Source organism: Kogia breviceps, chromosome 4 (genome assembly GCF_026419965.1).
Source record: "Kogia breviceps isolate mKogBre1 chromosome 4, mKogBre1 haplotype 1, whole genome shotgun sequence".
In the NCBI taxonomy this organism is placed as follows: domain Eukaryota; kingdom Metazoa; phylum Chordata; class Mammalia; order Artiodactyla; family Physeteridae; genus Kogia; species Kogia breviceps.
Window position 1 is genome coordinate 146,043,047 of NC_081313.1, and position 23,296 is coordinate 146,066,342.

The 23,296-nt window shown below is 40.5% G+C and overlaps 1 long non-coding RNA gene and 2 pseudogenes across 1 annotated transcript; 1 reads left to right on the plus strand and 2 right to left on the minus strand.

Moving 5' to 3' along the window:
- The window catches only part of LOC131755465 (RNA/RNP complex-1-interacting phosphatase-like), a 313,564-nt pseudogene that overhangs the window by 101,414 nt on the left and 188,854 nt on the right, over window positions 1-23,296 (minus strand).
- On the plus strand, window positions 4,272-6,971 carry LOC131755509 (uncharacterized). Its single transcript, XR_009335470.2, has 3 exons — window positions 4,272-4,403; window positions 5,814-5,890; window positions 6,865-6,971. It is a non-coding gene; the product is annotated as an uncharacterized lncRNA (long non-coding RNA).
- LOC131755501 (RING finger protein 11-like) lies at window positions 15,497-16,165 on the minus strand (annotated as a pseudogene).

Below are 23,296 nucleotides of genomic sequence, written 5' to 3' on the forward strand. Positions count from 1 at the left end.
GGTTATTCTCATAAAGTAATAAAAGTGACTTACTATATGTTTATATGGCAAGGTCTGTTTTTCATACCATGTAGTTTATATCTCTATGCATTTATATCTCTGTGCCTTTATATTTCTAATAATACGGTTCTTGTTGGTATATGTTGAGACTTTGAGAATTTGTTAGGATCCTTGACCTTGTGCATTATAGTATTACGTTCTCAACAGCTGTGTGCCTCCCCTTCCCCCTCCCCTCTCGCGTTTTAAGCTGCTTCACCAGAGTTGGAAGCTCCCTGATTCGCCTTTACTTTCCTTTCAGTGGGTAGAAGAACGGTTGGTTGGTTGGTTGGTTGGTTGGTTCTTCATTTTTCAGCTATGCTGTTAAACGAAAAATCTCTGTTAAACTCCCTTACTGTTTGTTCACGTGACTGTTCTCTTTCTGGTGTTTGACCAGTGATGCCCTGAGTTCGGGAAGATCTTTGCTGAAGAGTCTTTTCCCCTATTGTTCATCCATTGTCAGTGTTTTATGTTGACCATGTGAGGGACATTAAAGTCCTAAAACATCTAAACCTTTTTGAATGAATTTCTTTCCATGTTTTTTAGACAGATTGTTCTCTTATGAAATTTAGGTTGGGAAAACGTGAGTCTAAAAATAGCGTCTGTGAAGGGTAGTTTGTTCAGAAAGGTGTAAGACTTGAATCCTGTACATCCATGGTTTTAATGATTCAGCATACTGGTAGCTTTCCGTTGGCTTTTGGAATGGACATTGTCTACAAACCACCTTACAACACAGCTCACGGTATGAAGTTGTATGAACTTTGTCCCACTTAGGCTGGAAACATGCCGCTAGGACAGTTTTGAGCTGTCTTCGTGTTTCATTGTATTGTGTAATGAGGACTATACTGATCTTTCGTCGGAGTTCTGCACCAATTGGTTGGGTTAGTTGGGTTTCCTGCTTAGGGCTCAACCTTGCCAGTCTTGGTTCTCTCATCTCTAAAAAGGAGGATTGAAATAACTCCCTGACTTATCTCGGGGATGTTTGAAAGCTGAAAACAAGGGCTCAGTGCAGGATGTGACTGTTTAAAGACAGTAAATGTTTCAACAGCAAAAGCCGGACAGTCCATGGACGCCATCCAAGTGTTCACATATAATAGTGCTCAGAGTCTATTTTGCCTCCTTCCTCATCCATTCATCTGATGGTCACAAGTCCCTGTGGTTTGTACCGGCCCCAAGTCTCTTGAATCTCCGCTTATTTCCATTCCCGTTGCCACAGCCAGCTCTGTCAGTGCTCCGCGGATCATGTCAGCAGCCTCCTCTGCCCCTCCCTGCCCCGACCAGCACAGCCCGTTGGACGGTCACTTCCCCTTCGTGCTCCTCCTTGGTGCGTAAAAAAGCCCAGACTTCTGAGCCTAACAGTCACAGCTTTGTGGTGTCTGGTCTGGCTTCTTCTTTCTTGTGTTTCTGGTTCTTGGAATGTGGCGTGCATATATGCCCATGCTACGTCGGGTAAGCCTGGAGATCCTGTCCCGGCTCAGCAAGACTGACGTTCCTTCAAGACACCTGCCAACCTCCTGCCCTTGTTTGTGTCTCCTGCATTGGAAGGATGCTCTTTTCCTTTGTTCTTATAAGCGTGACCCGTTTATCTCATCACAGCCCCTTCATTCTGTGTTTTCCTGTGCCGAGGGTGTCTGCTTACGTGCCTTCCCCATCAGAGCAAGGACTAAGCCCTGTTTCTCCACCTCCATCACCTGGCACCCTGCCTTGCCCTTAGAAGGTGCTCAACTACTGTCTGTTTAATGAATGGAAAGGCAGGGCTTCCTGCACTTCACAAACAGCCTGCAGTAAAGGCAGAGGTACAATCTCACATACGTGGATGTTTTCATTTTTCAAAAGCTTACTATGTAATTTCATTCTTTACTAAAATTTAAAATCTTGGAGGCCTCCCAGACTCTTCTTTACATATGTGCGAAAGTGTTTGGAAAACGGTGAGCCACTGCATTCACACCAGGACAAAGGATAGTCACTGTTGTCTGGAGCACGGATCGCTGGCAGGTACTCATGGAGCGAAAACCTTGACCTTTGTATGTCTCAAGTGAGTGAACGGATGCCAGTCTGCTGACCACGTGGAGAGAGGGGAAGGGGAGATAAGGATGCAGGCCCCAGGTCAACAGGCTGCGGGAGCCACAACTGGCCAGTCTTTAAGAGGAAAAGCAAAGTGGACAGACAGGTGTCTTTCCGGCCTTGGGAGATCTGTGTCAGCCTTGGTGGCCTCTCGTTCCTTTAGAGCCTCCGGAGTGTCCTCCTCCTTCTCCCAAACTGTTTTTGACTAGTTTTGTCTTTCACAATGTGACAGCACATAATCATGTTCCTACCACCGAAGTGAGAAAAAACAGATTTGTTCCCACGTTGCTTATGTTTACCTCCACACACCGCTTTATCCCTAGCACTGTGGCTCTGTTCTTTGCCTGCACAAGAAACAAAATTGTTCTGTTCCATGCTAGTCTATGTTTACCTAAACATCTAATGCTGTCTCGTCACAACTTAGCAGATGCTGGAAGGTTTGGCAAGCCCTTAGGTGAACTATGTGATGTAACAAATAATTAGTCGCTTTTTTCCCCTTTAGATCTTAAGGAGCCACTGAGACCCCATAAAATGGACAAGATCCATTGATAGATGTCCAGCTCTGCCTAAGTCCCTTGCAGGTCTGGCCTTGTATCATTCTGGGATTAATGTTTGTTGTATCATGTTGTTTGGAAGGAAAATAAAATGAGGAAGAATTTTCTCACATTTGATCCGAATGAACAGAACTAAAAAGTGAAATGCTACTGCGTCTGCAAAGAAATCAATCACTTTAATTACAAAGAAGATTCCCTGCCTCTGTTAGAAATTGCGCTCTTGGTAATTTAGAATCAGAATCCATGACAGTTTGTGATGAATTGGCTCCTTTGGGGCTAAAGGAGGTAAGAAGTTCTAATTACCCCTGGATTATTCCAGAGTGGATAAAAAAAAGTAAAAAGTAAAACTAACAAAAAGCATTTCTTATTATAAATAACAATGGAATTTAGTATGCTATTATACCTTCAGACCTACTGTAGGACATGCTGTTCTGTGCTGTTCCACTTGAGGCAGGATTCACAGTTTTTCTAACGGGTACAGATCAGTATGCCTGATACTGTGAGCAAATGTTATACTTGAGCTCCACTCTTACCTCTCTCAGGCTATTTTTGGTATTGTGTAAAATGTAAATACATACTGTCAACCTCCAGCATGATACCAGGCACATATTAGAAACCCAATAAATGTTTCACTGTGAATGGAGTATAAGTTGATAGAATATTTTCGAAGGTTGATTAGGCAGATTAGATTGATTGAAAAATCTTTCAATATTTTTTTCTTTTTTCTTTCTTTCTTTCTTTATTTGCGGTACACGGGCCTCTCACTGTTGTGGCCTCTCCCGTCGCGGAGCACAGGCTCTGGACGCGCAGGCTCAGCAGCCATGGCTCACGGGCCCAGCCGATCCACGGCATGTGGGATGTTCCCGGACCGGGGCACGAACCCATGTCCCCTGCATCGGCAGGCGGACTCTCAACCACTGTGCCACCAGGGAAGCCCCTGAAATCTTTCAATATTTTAAGTTTTCATCTCTTTCATTCCAGAAATTCTATGTCTACACATTTATATATAGCTATATACATTTCTAAAGAGGTTCACATTGCAGCCTATCTGTAACAGAGGAAAAAACCAAAAGAACCCCGAAGTGAAAACAACTAAAAGTCCATCAGTATTGCACTGGCCATGTAAATTATGTAATGTGACACAGCTATTAAACAGAAGAGAATGGATGTACGCACAAATTGGGAAAATCACTATCCAAGACAGATTGTAGACTAGGTATAGTATGCTGCTCTTCTATAAAATACAGGCTATCCATTACGTAGAAATACTTACATACAAGATGCAACAAGTGTGAACGTAAGCACCTGGGAAATATCTGAAAGAACCACACAAGAAACTGGGAGAGTGGGACAACTTTCCATGTCCCTTATCATGGGAATTCTGAAGGATATACACACGAACTAATGGACCTCTGCTGCCATCGTCCGGCTAAGTGTGGAATTGCAGGCGTCCGAGTCCTCTTTACTAATCAAGCGTCTGAGTCGGCCGGCGTGATGATATCATCTCTACGGGCGGTGGCGCATGCGCAGTAGAAGGAGGTCTGCGAGGTAAGTTGGCTTGTACCTAGGCGCCTGTGGTTCGGGTCCTTGTGCTGGCACTGGGGGCGCCTCCTTGACGACTTAGGCACTCTTGGTGTTGGGTGGGCGGCATGTTGAGCCAGTGGCATCATGCCCGAGGGCGCTGGGGTCAGGGTCGCGGCTTTTCCGGACGTTCGTCGGCCAAGAGGAAGGAAAGCACATCCCGGAAAGGTAATAGACCTTGGCCCCTGGGCGTTGCGGGTGGAGCTCAGAGCCCCTGGGCGTGGGCTTTGTCTCTTGTGCTGTCTGTCTCCTGTCACTGTTGCCCCCGCGCGCTGCCCCGTCCGCGCTGTGCTAGAGGGTATTGGTCGTCTCGCGGCTCACTTCACAGTAGCTGAAAGCGACGGTGTGTGATGTTCTGATTTCCCCCCATCGTTTTAAAAGGGAGGCTCTGGCCATTGCTCCTCGGGTAACATGCAGAGGGACTGCTTTTGAAGATGGGGCTGTCAGTGTTGCAGACACTCCTTAATTACCAAAATAGAATCCCCTTCAATTCCTCAAGCTGTGTTGTTTTGGCACAGAAAATGTGAGTAAGAGGAAGTGGAAGTAAGTTTGAGTGAAAAAACGCACCGGTACCGCCGAATTTTCCATGGAAACAGTTGATCTGTGTTGTCTCTAGGAATTATAAAGGGCGTACTGTTGCTTCCTAACCGGTGTCATTTGAGAGATCTACCTCTGTACGTGCAAAAGATTAATTTTGAGACTTTGCTCATGTGTGCAGTAAACCCTTTAATTCCCGAAGACTTTCCTTTCCTCCATGTCATACCCCATAAAGCCCGCTTCAGTTTATCTCCTGAATTTCTTTTGAATCTGTCAACTCTTCCTCAACATCCTAATACTGAACTTGCCTGTTGCAATTAGGTCTTAACTAGCGTCCATATTTCTTGTTTCCTTCCAGTCCATTCTTCACACAAGAAACCTTAACAGCAAGTTGGAGCATTGCTCATAACCATCGCTCCAAAACATTCTTTTGAGAATAGAAAACCAACTGTTGACCTTCAGGTCTCTGCGTGGTCTAGAATCCTCTCTGCTTCTCTAGCCCCATCTTGTGCCACTTTTGTCCTCACTTTCTATGCTTCAGACACACTGAATTAACCTTAGTTCTAACTCATCTTACAGAAGTCAGTTCAGATATTAGTTTTCACTGTGATTCCTAGCATTAAGGAATTTTGTTATCAGGTTTTGTATGAGGACTAAAAATAAACTGGGAAGTGGAAGAATTGAGTTTAAACTATTTCAGTCAACACGCATGCATTCATGATACCTTAGAAGTCAACACCGGGCTAGGTTTTATCAGGGATACAGAAGTTGTGGGCGTCTCTGGTTTTAGATATTCCCTTATTTGTTGAGACCTTTGCATTGTTTAGTTGCCTTTTATCTGTTTTCAAGATGGGAAAACAGGAACAAGGGAAGTATAGGTTATTAGTAGGTGGGGTTGAATAAGTGGAGCAGCAAAATGCAAAGCAGAAAGAGGAGAGAGACCTAGTATAGAGGGATATGATTTCCATTTTCAAGGAGCGTTTATCCTATGCAGGGAGACAGCCTAAGATAAAATTTGCCTAACAAAAACTATATTATTAGGTGGAAAGACTATCTCCCAGTGGGACAGTGGATGCCCTGGGACTCGTTGCATTGCTTTCAAAGTTCCTTTAAAAAAGGTAAGCGAAAGTTAATACCATATGCTTCCAGAAATCTGAATTTACCATATAGAGCCCTGGCTCTCAACTCTGTCGTAGTCCATTTTCCCTTTTTATAGCAAATACTTTTTAATACCTCCTTTACTATCCAGAAATGGAATTCATAGATAAATACAGCCTACTTTTGTATTTAATATAAAAAAAACCAATGGAATGCCCTAACTATAAATAAAGAACAAAATACTTTTTAAGAAAGTAATATGTATCTCAGTATGTAAATGTTTGGGGATGACTATACTAGAAATAAAGAAATAGTCAGGTACTTGTACCATGAATGCAATAAACTATGGACTTTGATTGATAATGACGTGTCTGTGTTGGTTCACGAATTCTAACAAATGAAGTACACTGGTATGGCACGTCGATAACGGGGAAGGTTGTGTGGGGTGAAGGAGAGAGGGTATAAGTGGGAACTGTGTACTTTTTACTCAGTTTTCTGTGAATCTGAAACTGCTCTAAAAGTAGTCTACTAATTTAAAAAGAAAAGTGTGTTGCTGGCACTTGAATAACCAAACAGATCAATGGAACAGAGTACATAAATAAGGCAAATACATAAAAAAATATTTAGCAGTGAAAGCCATCCTTCATATAGGTAGATATTCAGGAAGTATTTATGTGTCTATTTACAGGCACTCTGCTTGGAGCTGGCGATACAGTGGTAGGCAAAATTGATGGGGTCCCTGCCTTCTGGGAGTTTACAGTCTGGTTTGGAGACTAACATGAAATAAACAAACATAGAAATAAATGTCTAGAAGTGGGCTTATTTTTTTGTGTCTAATCTCTCTAGGGGAAAGGATTGAAATACCGCTTGTAAATTCCAGAGGAGGAAACTTTACTTTGAATCTCATATGTTAGCATCACAGGGTTTGAATAAATGGATAATATAATAAAGGATTTTAAACACATGTTCGTTCTTACTTTATTCTTTCTGACAGAGTTTTGAAAGGAATCTTGCTCCAGAATAATGTTTTTCCCCCTTGGATCTTTTTTTTACAAACTCCAAGAATAGAGTGAAGAACTTGGGCTGACTTAACATATACTCGCCGCTATTATAAGCCAGAGGTAAATGGAACCCTTAATTGAAAATGACCTTCTTTCTGATACTGTAGTAATTCATAGTATTTCAGTGCTTATCATCTTATGGTAAGGTGAATCCTGGCCTTCTTTCATGGGTTCAAAAAGGGAAGCTAGTGTTTTCCTTAAATACACATTTCTAATTCCTGTTTCAAAATGAGATGAAAGGTATGAATTGAACTATAGTATTTGGCAGTAGGCTCTAGATATGCTTAAGAAATTCTATAAGCTTCCATGTTCTATATTTTGAAAATGAAGTAAACTTTTAGTAAGAATAGTAGTAGCCTGAAAGGAAAGAATGGTATGTCCATTATGTCTTTAGCACTTACTTTCAGCAGTTACCTGAGTATGTTTAAGCATCACAGTGAAAGACAATTGTTGTCTAAGTTTTATGCTTTCTTTTCCTAATACCTTCTGATATAGTACAGAAACCCATATATTCTCTTGGCCCATGTAGGACATGCCAGTGCAAAGGAATTATCCTTCTTCTGTCCTATTCCATGGCCTTGGGAGAGAGTAACACCTAATGTTTGTTAATATTTGTATAGCAGTTTGCCATTTAGAAAGTTGTTTCATATCCACTGACTTAGTTAATCTTCACAAGAATCCTTTGCTGTTGAAGTGGAAGTAGTACTGATATCTCCTACTGAGTGCTTACTCTGCACTAAGCTCAGAGGATAGACAACTACAGTTACTAATTTTGCAGACGATGAAACTGACTCTTGGAAAAGGAAGAATTGAAATTTCAAATCAGTTATTCCTCATTTTTATTATTTTTTTTTATTTTTATATATATATATTTTGTGGTAGGCGGGCCTCTCACTGTTGTGGCCTCTCCCGTTGCGGAGCACAGGCTCCAGACGCGCAGGCTTAGCAGCCATGGATCACGGGCCCAGCCGCTCCGCGGCATGTGGGATCCTCCCGGACTGGGGCAGGAACCCGCGTCCCCCGCATCGGCAGGCAGACTCTCAACCACTGCGCCACCAGGGAAGCCCCCTCTTTTTTTATTGTGGTAAAATATACGTAAATCCTATTTATTTTAACCATTTATAAATATGCAGTTCAGTGGCATTAAATACAGTCACAGTGTTGTGTAACCATCACCACTGTCTACAACCCAAACTTTTTCATCATCCTCAACAAAAACTCTCTAACCACCAAACAGTAACAACCCCATTTTCCCTCCCACCAGCCTTTAGTCACCTCTATTCCATTTTCTGTCTGTATGAATTTGCCTGTTCTAGGTACCTCGTGTAAGTTGAATCTACAATATTTGTCCTTCTATGTCTGGCTTATTTCACTAAACCTAGTGTTTTCAAGGTTTATCCATGTTATAGCATGGAACAAAACGCCATTCCTTTTTGGGCTTAATAAATCCCACTGTGTGTATAATGTAGTTTGTTATTCATTGGTTGATTGACACGGGTTGTTTCCACCTTGTAGCTATTGTGAATCATGCTGCTCTGATCATTGGTGTACAGCTATTTGTTCAAATCCCTGCTTTCAGTTCTGTTAGATATGCAGTGTAGGTAGTAGCACAGTTGTTGGATCATATGGTAGCTGTACATTTAACCTTTGAGAAACTGCCAAACTTTTCTACCGTGTCGTCTTGTTTTTAAACAATTATCACAAATTTTAAACATATACGAAAGTACACAAAATACTGTGAATGTTCCTTGTATACCCATGAACTCATCCAGCTTTAATATTTACCAACTGATGGCTGTCACATTTTATCTATACCCCCACCTGTTTCACCCTATTCCATAGTATCTTGAAGCAGCTCCGAGACAACAGGTAATTACATCTATACATATTTGGTATGTATATTTAAAATATAGGACTTGTATTCCTTAATATAATTTTTTAGTATTAAATACCCAGTGAGTGCTCAAATTGGCAGTTGTCTCCTAAATGTCACAAAAAATGTTTTTAAGAATTTTGAATTAGATCCAAATAAGGTCCACACTTTGCCGTTGATTTTTAGCTCTCTGAAGTCTTATTTAATCTATAGGTTCTCCCTCCATGTCTCTCACTTTTTTTTCTTCCTTGAATTTTATATTTAAAGAAACCAGGTAATTTGTCCCATCTAGATTTTGATAATTACACTTCATGTGTGGTTACCATATTCTTCAATCCTTTTATTTCCTGTAAATTTGTCGTTGATCAGAATGAAGCTTGCATGTTTTGTTTTGTCAAGACAGTTTCATAGGTGGTGATGTGTTCTTCCATGGAGACATATAATTGTCTCTTTCTGTGATATTAGCAGTCACAGATGATTTATACCTCCATCCATTAATTCAGTTGAGGCTTCAAAAACTGGTGAATTCTGTTGTTCTTTTTTCACTTATTAGCTGGGTATATTTCTATCAGGAGAAGATTCCGTTCATCAACTACTTGGTTGCCCAGTTGTAGAGGCATGATTCTCTTTTTTTTTCCCGGTACATGGGCCTCTCACTTGTGGTCCCTCCCATTGCGGAGCACAGGCTCCGGACACACAGGCTCAGCGGCCATGGCTCACGGGCCTAGCCGCTCCGCGGCATGTGGGATCTCCCCGGACAGGGGCACGAACCCGTGTCCCCTGCATCGGCAGGCGGACTCTCAACCACTGCGCCGCCAGGGAAGCCCTCTTCTTTTATTTAACAGTTTTCAAAATAATTGATTCACAAATATCCTCCAGTGGTGGTGACCAATTTTTTAAAATTTATTTATTCATATCACCGTAGGCTCCGTTACAGTTATTATTCTGAATGAGGCCCTGTTTTTGGCTAGTTGGAGCTTCTCAGTGACTCCTGATTCCTTTTGATATGACATCAGTTGTTTCTAGACTTTTTCAGTGGTCAGAGCTGGGAGATATGTGTGTTTGTTTTTAATATAAAATATGTCATAGGTTCATACTGCTACTTTCCATTTAAATTCAGAACTACAGAATTTTCATTTATCCTTTTCTGTCTTCTATTGATAGTCTACTTTCTCCCATCCCGAGAATACCAATTCTCAACAATGCCTGAAATTTGCTCTATTTCCTAATTTGAATCCAAGGTCTTCTGACTCTATTTTACTATTCTACTTAAATCGCAGCCGCTTTGTGGCCCTTGAAATGTAAGATAGAACATAAATGTGGGTAGAACTGTTTATATCCTTTTGAGTTACATGTGCATTCATCATTCACATAGATTTGCTTTTCCTTTTGCATGCCTAGTAACTGTCCATTCTGCAGTTTTAATGAAAATCAGGTGATACTTACTGGTTAAAGCAGCTTTGGAAAAAATGTCTCTCATCAGAATGACTGACATACTAAGTTTAATGTACTCTCTTGGTTTATATTCTGCCTTCTCTGATTAATTATTTATTCTTTCATTACAAATGATGTAATACATATTTGCATGGTTTTGCCTTATAGGACTTACCAGAAACTAGTCCTTATTTAAGAATTTGTGCAATTGGGCATCAGGTGCCAAATGATGACACTATTTTTAAATTCCCATGTGCTGTTAATGGGTTTTTGAAAGAAAATAACGATAATGGTGAGTTGTTTCTGTTTTTTCTTCTTTACCTGAACTTTGGTATGCATTTTGAGTGGGGTTGGGGATTTTTAACATTTTTAATAGTTCTGGCATTAGGCCTGTTGTGTTTGGTAACATTAAGGTGGGAATGTCTGATGGTGCTAATAGAGTATGGTGTTTTTCCTGTTTATGGTGACAAACAATTTAATTTAGTTTGGAAAGTGATTTTTGTGAAAACTATGAACTGAACTAGCTTACTTATCTCTTTTTTTTTTAAAAAAAGAGATAAGTATATATCTTCCATTTGAGATAAGTATGTATTTTCCATTTGAATGGAAAATCCATAAAAAAGATTAAAATGTTCTTTTGTCCTATTTATTGGTTGAGAGGTGGAAGAAAAGGTTAAGACTCTCAGGTTCTCAGCGTATATTAAAGAGAAAACAAAAAGCAAAGGTTCAGAGTGGGACAGATCCCTAGAAGCAAAACAAAAGAGAGTGGACCAGAAGAGTGGCTTCCTCATCATATGCGTTTAAGATATTTTTGCTGCTTTGTAACTTTGGGTGCAAGTGAGGGAGAACACTACCACCTCTTGTACGTATCTTCAGACAGGAAGAGCTTAAAAGGCTGGTGTTTTCTTGTTTCCGCTTTAAGATCTACTCTGTTGTTAGTGGGTCTTAATAGCGTCTGAATTGTAAGGACCCACTTGCCTTTTTCTAGCATCTAACTGTCAGAAGGAACATGGTGTTTGCCGTGTTTTGAGACTGAGGAATCTTTCGTCTTTGGAACACCAGTGACTCACATGAGAAAGTGTTCATTTTGTCCTCTTTCTAAATTTAGCCTGAGGAGTGAGCACTTTATTAAATAAATCTAACAGACAGTAAGTATTCCGTGTATTTATAAAATGATGGACATATATACATAAAACAGGGAGTAGGGGAGAAGGAATAGAGATGGAGGTGGGAAGATAGGAGATAGGAGGTGAGATAGAGAGGGAGAGACTGGAATTTCAAGATAAATTTTCATTCTATAACCTGGATGCTTAATGCAGGTACTAGCTCTTAAACATCTTAAGACCTATACACAGATCTTCCCTGTACTTTAGCTTTAAAACTTGAGAGGCTAGTCCTTGCCCGTGATAAGCAGGGTGTCTACAAAGGAGGCAAATTATCTGATTTGTGTAAACTGTAGTCACAGATATGTTACCACTTAAGATGTTAGGGTGCAGCTGCTGGCCCTCTCACTTCCTCCAGGCTCGTTTGTGTGTGTTCTGTCTGTTCCGCGTGGGCTAGAAGATCCTTATGAGTGCCTGAGAACACGTTTGTAAACCTTGATTGTGCACATGTTATACCAAGTGTAGTCCATTGCATATGCTGACTCATGTGTGGGTGTTCTGCATGCAGTGGGCTAACTTCACCATGCTCTCAGCCACTGCAGTCTCAGGACCTTAGTTATGATCCGTTGGTGGTTTCCTCTGCTCTAAGCCCTTCCCACAAATGCCAGGCTCACTGATAAAGAGGAGGAGACTCTACTATCCACTCCCTAGAATTGGTAGAGACTCGGAAAATAAATTGTTTTAGTAAACACCGAGAGGCTTATAGGTTTGTTGTTAGGGCACGGGAATACAGAGGTGACTAGAAGTCTTTGTTCAGTAGCAACTTACAGTTATCTAGGAAGGTAAACATGTAGTGACTATAAAGTAGGTTAATTATAATAAAAGATTCAACTGCAGCAGGAATATAGAGGAAAAATCGAGAAGGCCTGACCAAGGAGACATCATTTGAACTGGGCTTGGGGGAAGAGGATTTTGCCTGAATGAGGAAAGGACAGCCCAGGTATTGGGAAAAGGTACTAACAGCACAGGGCTTGAACTTGTGCTCGGGAGGGGCAGCCTCTGGTGTGACTAGAGTGTAGTGTGAAAGGGCAAAGAATTCATACATTCATTTTCAGCAAATATTTGTATAACACCTTCTAAGTTGAAGGCACTGTTCTAGGAAGTAGGAAAAGAACAAAGTTCTTGCCCTTACGTACTTTACGTTCTAGTGGGGGAGAGAGATAAATAAATAAGTAAATATATGGAGTGTCAAGTGGTGCTAATTCATTGGAAAATAACAACACATGATGAAGAGGTGAGGGCATGTGGTAGGTGATCAGGGACACCTGTTTTATAGACAGACTTATTGGTGTCCACTGTACCCATGGTTTAAACAGGACTGGCTACCTCATCTGCAGGTGAGTTGCCAACCCCAAGAAGCAGACCATGTTTAGATTGTTCTGTTTACAATAGTAATGTAAGCTAATGTAAGCTGAATGCAAAAACTGCAGTCAGAGAAATGTATGAAGTGGAAGGCAATTTTGCCTCCTACTCAGAAGCTGCCACGAGTAATAATTTAGCACATATGTTTTCAGATGTAAAAATGCAGATGTAAGCATATATGATGGTCCCTTGGTATCTGCAGGGGGATTGGTTTTAGGACTCCCCATGGATGCCAAAATCCTCAGATGCTCATTTTACCGTATGTAAAATGGTGTAGTATAATTGGCCTTCCATATCTGCAGGATATGGAACCGTTGGATATACAGAACTGACTGTACATGTGATTCAATGGTATAGTATTCAGACATTTTGGTTTATAATTTAATATATGGTGGACAGCTTCCTAGGAAAATATTTGGAGATGTCATTCTTATTTATTAATTATTATTTTTCCCTCCAGATTTGCTTTATGTAGTTGGATATAAATTAATGAACAAAAATTTCAGCAAGATACATGTAACAATTTAATAGAACCAGATATTCTAATTCTTTCAGTTTTTCTCAAACTCATCATGGGGTCGTAAGAAACTTAACCAACATGCATACTATTACAATTAAATGTCAAATCTGTAACTGCTTATGACATACTAAATTCTTCTATAATGAACTTATGAAGAATCCTTCAAGAGACTTGTGTTTTGTATGTAGAAGTGTGTTAAGAGTAAAATATTCAACTCAATATAAAATAATAAGAAACACTTCTGATTTTTTAGGTTGAGATTCCTTCTCCGTGTACTAATGAATGATTTTTTTAGCTGTAGTATCACTGAGCTGAACAAATATGTCACCTTCAAGTACATAAGGAAAAATACACACATGCTAAATGGGTAAAACATTACAACTCCATCTTTCCTAGACCATCTCTACTTCTAACACTTCAGAAGCTTAGAGATTCAGAGTGTTCTTACCTTAATTGCAAGAAAAATATAAAGGAGAAATTCCTTCTTTTTTGAGATCACAACTGTGAAGTCGTGATTATACAAATTCTGCATTTGTGTGCAAAAGGTGAAACACATTTATCTTAATTCTCCCTGCTTAGAATTGTCAGTCAACTAGCAGGACTTTCCTTCCAAGAAACAGAGACTGAGATGTGTTTTATAGGACTTCAGTAAGCTCAGCACTACAATAAGAAGACATGCAGTATCCTTTTGCTGTGGTTCAAGACAACAGGGAAGGAGGTCACAGGAAAGAATAAGTCAAAATTGTTACAACTGAGAAACTTTTCTCAGTTTAACCATGGTGCCTCTTTCATTTTTACATAAGCATGGTGGCATAATTCAAGCTCAATAAATCAGAATTCTTAATGTGGAAAATTTACCTTGACTTTTAATTATCACCATATTAACAACCAAAATGATTAGATGAAACACATAAGAAAGGGTAATGTTAAACCCCAATTTACTAGAGGTGGTTTCTCGACACATTAACTCACCTTTTTCATGAGAAGAGGGACAATGAATCTCGGTTTGCTTACAAGCTAGGAGATCACTTTGAATTCTGCCTTTCTTAACTGCCAGTGGATATCGCACTTGTAACAGGTTATAAATAAACTGGTTTTCAAGCACAGAGCCAGCCCCAACAGTAAGAGTACACTATTTAAGAAGACCTAAGGCAATGAATTCCATTTCCAATGGAAAAAAAGAATCATATGGTCTTGGACAAACAATTCTGAATGGTTTACTTAACAGTTCCTTAGTAGTTCTTCCTTGCTCATAGAACTTTATGATTTTTTGAGGAGTGAAGCATTCAGCTTTAGTGGATAAATCCTTGTTAGGCTGAGACAATCATTATCCTATCCCTCTTTGCCATGAATTGTCTTATGAATGGTCATATCAATCTGTTTTGGCAAATGAGTAATTAGGGGAAGGCTGTTATTGTGCTTATGAGAATGATATTTTTCTCTGAAAAAAGATAAATAATATGCATTAGGTAAATGAGCATTCAGGCTCTTTTTCTGCTCACTCCTTGTTTTCTGAGAATATGATTCTTGGTTTTACAGCAGCCATCTTGTGACCCTGAGATGATTATGTGCCAATAATGGCAAATGGTAGATTAGAAAGAACCAGCAAAGACAGAAAACAGCAACCTCAATAGTAACAACAATCACAGCCAAAGAACAATGGGACCTTAACTTGTGGAGTTCCTATAAAGTAAAAAATAAATGCTCTATATTTATTCTAAAAATAAAGAACTATGCAAACAAGCTTAAAACTAGTTTTATTGTGCCAGTGTTGTAAACTGTAGCTTTAAATAAAACCTTGACCCAAATGCCAGTAACTTCAGAAAAGAATTTGGGTAGGGGGAAGAAGAAAGTTATCTCACTTAGGAAAAACAACCACTATCTTTATCCTAATCTTCGACACAGAAGTGAAACATATGTAGCTGCTGTAACACTTTACACAATTCCTATGTACTGGAGCAATAACAAGATCTAAATACAATTATATTTTTAAACACTGGGTGAAGGCTTTACATAGAAATAGCATCCTACTTTCCCCCCTAAATTTCTAAAAGATCACATACTTTTCCCCAACATCTGCAACCGTTCAGGAATTTTTAGGAAACTTTCATGCATGATCTTAATTCCCAATCCGTGGCTCCTTGGGCTCAACGACAAAAGACCAAAACCACCACAAATGATGGTTCACTTGAAGTCAGGGGAGAGACACTGGCTCAGTTAGTCTCGTAGGACAGAAGCAGTGCTGCATCAAATGTCTCCATGCAGGAGGGGCACGTGAAGGGTCTCATCAACCAGTCACCTGTACAGCCCAGGTGATCTGCATACACAGCAGTAATCAAATTGGGTTTGCATAAACAAAGTCCATCATACAGATCCCACACTCCCAGATCTTTTTAAAAAATATTTGTTTTATTTAATTAATTAATTTATTGGTTTGCACCGTGTCTTACTTGCAGCCGGTGGGCTCCTTAGTTGTGGTATGCAAACTCTTAGTTGCGGCATGCGTGTGGGATCTAGTTCCCTGACCAGGGAATGAACCCGGGCCCCCTGCTTGGGAGTGTGGAGTCTTTACCCACTGCACCACCAGGGAAGTCCCCCGGATCCTTTCTTCTGATCCATTTCTTCCAGGGTCATAAACTCCTTCAGGCTGATGCTGTATGAGGCCTATTCTTTGAGCTATCCTAATTTGTTCCTCTCAGCTGAGTGGCTAGGCATGTCTGGCTAGGTGTTGGATGATAGACCCAAACTGGAACTTGATCCAGATATGGCAGTAGCGGCTCCTGATCCAGCTCCGTCCCCTTGCCAAAGCTAGCCCAGTCAGACTGAGACTTGTGAGGCATGGAGATGTGATCCGAAGTGGGGGAATTAAGGCAGTTCCCCATCTTCCGGGGCTTGAGTGTGTGATCTGTTGTGTGCTGTTTTGACAGTCTTCCAACCTCATTCTTTTTTAAAAATAATTAATTAACTAATTAATTTTATTTATTTATTTTTGAATTTTTAAAACTTATTTATTTTTTATACAGCAGGTTCTTATTAGTTATCTATTTTGTACATATTAGTGTATATATGTCAATCCCAATCTCCCATTTCATCTCACCACCACCGACCCCCGCCCTGCCCCACTTTCCCCCCTTGGTGTCCATACGTTTGTTCTCTACATCTGAGTCTCTTTTCTGCCTTGCAAACCGGTTCACCTGTACCATTTTTCTAGATTCCACATATATGCATTAATATACAATATTTTTTTTCTCTTTCTGACTTACTTCACTCTGTATGACAGTCTCTAGGTCCATCCACATCTCTACAAATGACCCAATTTCATTCTCTTTTTTTTTGTGGTACGCGGGGCCTCTCACTGTTGTGGCCTGTCCTGTTGCGGAGCACAGGCTTCGGACGCACAGACTCAGCCGCCATGGCTCACAGGCCCAGCCGCTCTGCGCATCAGGGATCCTCCCAGACTGGGGCAGGAACCCATGTCTCCTGCATCGGCAGGCGGATTCTCAACCACTGTGCCACCAGGGAAGCCCCAATTTCGTTCTTTTTCAGGTGCATATGTCTTTTTGAATTATGGTTTTCTCTGGGTATATGCCCAGTAGTGGGATTGCTGGATCATATGGTAATTCTATTTTTAGTTTTTAAGGAACCTCCATACTGTTCTCCATAGTGGCTGTATCAGATTACATTCCCACCAGCAGTGCAAGAGGGTTCCCTTTCCTCACACCCTCACCAGCATGTGTTGTTTGTAGATTTTCTGACGATGCCCATTCTAACCGGTGTGAGGTGATACCTCATTGTATTTTTGATTTGCATTACTTTAATAATGAGTGATTTTGAGCAGCTTTTCATGTGCCTCTTGGCCATCTGTATGTCTTCTTTGAAGAAATGTCTATTTAGGTCTTCGGCCCATTTTTTGATTGGGTTGTTTGTTTTTTTAATAGTGAGCTGCATGACCTATTTATATATTTGGGAGATTAATCCTTTGTTGATTCATTTGCAAATATTTTCTCCCATTCTGAGGGTTGTCTTGTGGTCTTGTTCATAGTTTCCTCTGCTGTGCAAAAGCTTTTAAGTTTCATTAGGTCTCATTTATTTATTTTTAAGGCTGCATTGTTCCTTTGCTTATTGATGAACATATAAAAGTCAGAAGTTTTTGATATTATAAAATGTCAAATTAGTGAACATTCCTGTGTGAACATCTTTGAATATATATGCTTTGTCTCAGTAAACTTCACTCAGAATTGGACTTCTGCATCAAAGAGTTTATGCCCTTATGCCTTTTGTGGATGTTGCTACCCTGTACCAGCTTATGGTTGTTCATGCAGGAAATACTTATTGAGCATCTGTTATGTTAAGCACTGTGCTGGGTGCTAGCAAAACGACTTGTGAAATTTTGTGAGTGAAGAGACTTGACCTGCCCTTTGTGAATTCTAACAGTGCAGAGAGGGACTAGATAGTCAAGAATCATACTCTGCGTGTCGAATTACAACTCTGACAAGTGCCAAGGAGAGGGACATGGTACCATGAGAGCATATTTTAGGGAGCATTTGATCTCATCATGGAGTTTAGAGAAGGTTTATTCAGGGATGTTTCAGCTGATATGTGAAGGATGAGTCGGTATTAACCAGATAGGGACGTTGGGGAGAGATTTCTGAGCATAAGGAATAGCACAAGACCCTATAAGAGGAAAGCATATGCTGTGTGGGAGGAACTGGCCGGGATGGTGGGGCTGTTGGGGGAGCATGTCATGATGATGGAGCTGCAAGTGTGGGTAGGAGCTCGATCGTGCAGGCTTATGTTTAAGGTTTCAGACTTTTAAGAGGAATAGAAAACCATTGAACTTTCTTGTGGAAGGTGAGTGTGTGGAACATACCCAATTGCACTTTCAACCTATCGTTTTGCTACCGAGTGGAGAATACACTGCGGGGAGAAAGAGTGGAAGCGAGGAAACAAGTTAGGAGACTTTTGTAGAAATTGGGCATAATGGTGGCTTGGAGCAGGGTGTGGTGGTCATTTTGGTGGAAAGATGTGGACAGATGCTAGAGGTATGTAGGCAGTATCACTGTTAGCACTGGTGGTGGGTTGACGGTGAGGGTGAGGGAGAAATAGCTGTCAGTGACGGTGATTCCTAAGCTTCTGGCTCCTATGGTTGGTTAGATAGGGTTTTTTAGATATGATGTTAATCTTGATCCTAATTTGTCTTTTGTTATTTGTTGGTTCGTGATGAATACTCTGTCACATTAAGTCTCCTGTTTTGAGTGTACAAAGCATTTTGACCGAAACTGACTGTTGTATGTTATCAGATAACTTTTTAACATCTGCCAGTTTGGTCCTGTATTTTATTCTCTTTCATTTATTAATTAAATTGTTGTATTAATGTAAATAATTATATTAATAGATTGTCTAAAGTTGCATTATCCTTGCATCCTTGGAATAAAGCCTTTTTGTAGTCATGGTATATATCATTCTTTAATAATTATTGATTAGATGTGCTGATATTTTCTTAGGATTTTTATATCTATATTTGTAAGCGAAATTGGACCATTTTTGCAAAAACTTGATTTTCTTTTCTTTTTATTTACAAATGACTTGAATTTTGTTGTTTTGTAGATATTTGATTGATGTAGAAGGCATGTGGCCAGATGATGCAATTGAATGTAAGTATCAGGGTTGTCACTACTTTTCCCTTTTTATAAAATATGAAGGTAGAAGTGTAGTGGAATTTCTCAAATTTTGGAAAAAGAGAAAAGTTTGTAATTCATTTGTCCTCACATAGCATAACCTTTTATCAAAAGTTGATAAAGGAATGTATCTGGAAAAAGCGAGATATAACAGCCTGAATAATTAGTCAGTGGATTTCAGCTTGTTTTTCTTTCTTAAATTTTTAAAATTAATTTACTGAGTTTTGATATTATATCCACTGCACCACCAAGAAAGTCCCTTTTTCTTTCTTCCTTCCTTCCTTCCTTTCTTTAAAGCTCCAAGTCATTTAAAATACATGACTTCTTACTAAAAATCTCCAGTTCATATAAGCAAGGGATTTATAACTTCTCCTTTAAAAGATTTATTCCTGGGACTTCCCTGGTGGTCCAGTGGTTCAGACTCTGCACTTCCAGTGCAGCAGGCGTGGGTTCAATCCCTAGTTGGGGAGCTAAGGTCCCACATGCTGTGCAGCCAAAGAAATTTTTTTTAAAAAGTTATATTCCTGTATTATTGAATTTAGTGGTTTAGGTTTTGTTTGAATATTTAGAAGATTTCAATTTATTTACCAGGAACAAACAAAACATCATGTAAAATTAGTTTTCCAGAAAGTATTTCCATCATTCTCTTCTTCCCTGTCTCGTGCAGACTGGTGTTTTATCTTTACAAGTTCTGCGTTGTTCCATCAGAAAGCTGCTCTTCTTCTGGTTTCATAAGAGATGGTGAACAATGGTAAAATATCCAGTTTACCTAAATTTCTAGAGTACACTTCAGGGAGCAAATGATGGGGTGGGATGTTGGGGCCGAGTGAGAGCTACAGATTCTGGTGAGACTGAGAGTCAGTCACAAAAATTCCTGGGCTGTGGTGAAGGGAGAACAAATATAAATCAGGTTCCTGCTGGTGGGCAGGAAGCCAAAGTGAAGAAGAACGGTGTGTAGCTGGGCTGTGTAATTGGGCCCATAAGTGCTGTGTCTTCTGATGGTAATTATGAACAGAAACCAAATAATAATTCCTAATAACATGTAGGTGACCAATCCTTGAGAGCTGAGGCAGAGAGAAGGAGAGACGGCATTATACCTTGTCTCTGGTTCATTGGGTTTCCCAGGCTGATTTGTGACCAATCTTGGGTGAAATCATAACTACATCATTTTTGCTAAGGTGGTCAGCTTCCGTGGGGTCCTTTCTCTGCACTCTGTCCAATGAAAAAGCCCACTGGTTTGTGCCTCCTGGAAAACAGTTATTCCAAAACAGTATAAGTGAAGCACTGATGAAACAGCCATGAAGAACGTGTTTCCACATGGCCTCGCACCTCCATTTCAAAGTGCTTTAAAACTTCTTTTAATCCAAAAATCAATCACAGAAATGGATTGGGATCAAATCCCGTACAGACGTAGTGAAAGAAAAGAGAATAAGGAGCAGAATAGCATCTCTTCAGACAATAAAATCAAGTTGGAAAAGACAGGTCCACAAACCAGATCAAAACTGTAACCTGGTATTTCACAGGGGGCTTTTAAAAGATGTTAGGAAAAAGAATGCAAAAGTTGAAAGAACATGGATTGAGGAGGGAATGGGAAGTTATTGTTTAATGGCTATAGAGTCTCTGTTGGGGATGGTGAAAAAGTTCTGGAAATGGTAAATGCTGATAAATGCCACCTTTGGGTGTTTGGTTTTAGTTGATCTTCTTCCATGTAAGGGTTTGGAGAGATTCAGAGACTATGCGGCTGCCTCCATCTTTCTGAGGTCCTGCTCAATCTTTTTTGACATAATTATTTTGAATTTGGAGAGTGGTGATGTTTGCACAGCATTGTGAATGTATTTAATGGCACTGAATTGTATACTTGAAAATGGTTGAAATACTACATTTCGTTTTATGTGTATTTTACCATAATAAAAAAAAAAGATGAAAGTGCAGCATAAACCAGAATTAGGTAAGATGATAGAACTCAGGACAGAATTCAAAATAAAAGAATAAATTTCAGAAATGAGGACTAAATTTAAAATAATACAAGAGTGGGTACTTCCCTGGTTGTCCAGTGGTTAAAAATCTGCCTTCCAGTGCAGGGAATGCACGTTCGATCCCTGGTTGGGGAACTGAGATCCCACATGCTGCAGGGCAACTAAGCCCGCACGCCGCAACTCCTGAGCCCATGTGCTCTGGAGCCCACGCGCCACAAGTAGAGAGCCCACTAGCCGCAAGGAAGAGACCATGCACTGCAACGAACAGCCTGCGTGCTGCACCTAATACTCGACACTGCCAAAAATAAATAAATTAATTAATTAAATAAATTAAATTAAATAATACGATTGAATGAACATAATGCATAAAGCCTTAAGAGAAACAAAGAAGAAAAGGAATTTTTTTTAAATCAAAAAGAAGGTAAAAAAATTTTTAGAGAAATGGCAAAGATAAAAGATAGGCAAAAAAGAGTCAGGACAGCACTGAAAAGAGTAATATAAATAGGTATAAGAATCTATTATACCATAAAAGTGACATTTAAAATCAGTGGGACAGATTAGTCAATCAATTGTGATACATACATGTTGGGGTATAAATATTTCTCTGGAAGGATCCACAGCATGACAAAAGCAGTTGTCTCTGAGGAGGGAAATGTGTGGCTGGGGAAAGTGGGAAAAAGGGTGACTTTTCATTGAATTGTCTTGTGTTCCTTTTCTAATGTTCTGTCATGTGAATCTGTTACCTCTGAAGTTCGCTGAGTTCAAACCCCAGTTCCCCAAATTGCTAGCTCTTAATCCTGGGCAAACTCTTCACATTCTCCAAGCCTCTTTATCTGTGAAATAAGGTCAGTAACTTAGCCTGGTGCTGCCTGGCACAGAATAAACTCTCAACAAATGGAGATTATTAGGTAAAAACCCCAAATGCCCATCAGTGCAGGAATGGATTTTTTAAATGGGGTGTATATGTGAAATATTATACAGTCATGAAAAGGAATGAAGTACTGACACATGCTACGACATGGACGAACTTGAAAACATTATGCTAATTGAAAGAAGCCAAACACAGTGGTCATATGTGTATTATTTCATGAAATGTCCAGAAAAGGCAAAACCGTAGTGACAGAAAGCAAATGAATGGTTGCAGGGACTGAAGGAGGAGGGGATGAAGAGGGCCTGCTGATGGTTACGGGGGATTGTTTTTCCGGTGATAAAAACGTGATGGGTTAGATGACGCTGATGGTTGCATAGGCTTGTGAATGTACGAAATGACACTGAATTTGCAGTTTCCGCAGGTGAATTTTACGGCATGTGAATGACATCTCAGAAAAATAATTTTGAAAATGAAAATTGCCAGATTTCCCATAGTTCCTATCCACTGTCACCATCTCTCCCTTCTCCCCACTGCATTCCTTTTGACGCCCACCCCTGCCGCTCTCTCCCACCCTCACTCCCTCGAGCTGCCCCACGAGGCCTCCCAGGGAGCCCCTGAAGCACTGGGCGCCTGCCTCCTGTGGCTGTTGGAGCGGCTGCCCAGTGTGTGTGCCCCCACCACTCTCACCCGTGAGAGTGGCCGCTTCCCTCGCATTGTTCTCGTGCGTTTCAGCTGATGGTGATGTTCACAGAAGGCAGCACGTGCCCTGGTCCATGGAGGAAGCCCCTCAACTTAATATTTAGGCCCGTCCAGAAGTTTAATCTCATCCACCAGTAACCTCAGGATGCTGTGCTCTGAAAGCCAGGTTGGCCACCTGCGGGCACTTGCAAATACTGAGGACTTCGGAGGCATTTGGGCCTCCAATTGAGGCCTTGTACCTCCACATGCGATGTGACCTCAGCCCTCTGCCGCACCTCTCTAAGTGAAGTGGCACAGGAATACTGACCTTGCCTGTTGTTGCCAGGATTAACTGAGTAGTGCATTGGCTGCCCTGGTGCTTAGGTGTTGAGTACATGGTGATGTACATACCAGGCCCTACTGGTGGGCCTCCTGATGCAGCAGTTCCCTTGGCTCTGCCCCTGTCATCAGCTGCCCCTAGGATAACTCGGAGCCCGAGCCACTTCTCTGGTAGATTTCCCTATTCCTCCACTATAGTCACAGCTGCATAAGGCAACTCAAACCTTTCAGAGATGTGTCCTGAACCTCTTCTTTTCATAAATACCTATCTGGTGGTTGTGAGACTTAAGGCCAACCTCCCCAAGAGACTTTTTCTGTTTCTCCTAGGAAACCTAGACTCATCTTCTGTCATCTTCAACTCTACTCAAATTTTGTTCTTTCAACCCTGACCTCTGACCCTGCTTTTTACTTCTGCCATTTCATCCTCACTCCTGCTTCCTTTCATAAATCCATAAATCTCTTTTGGCCTTC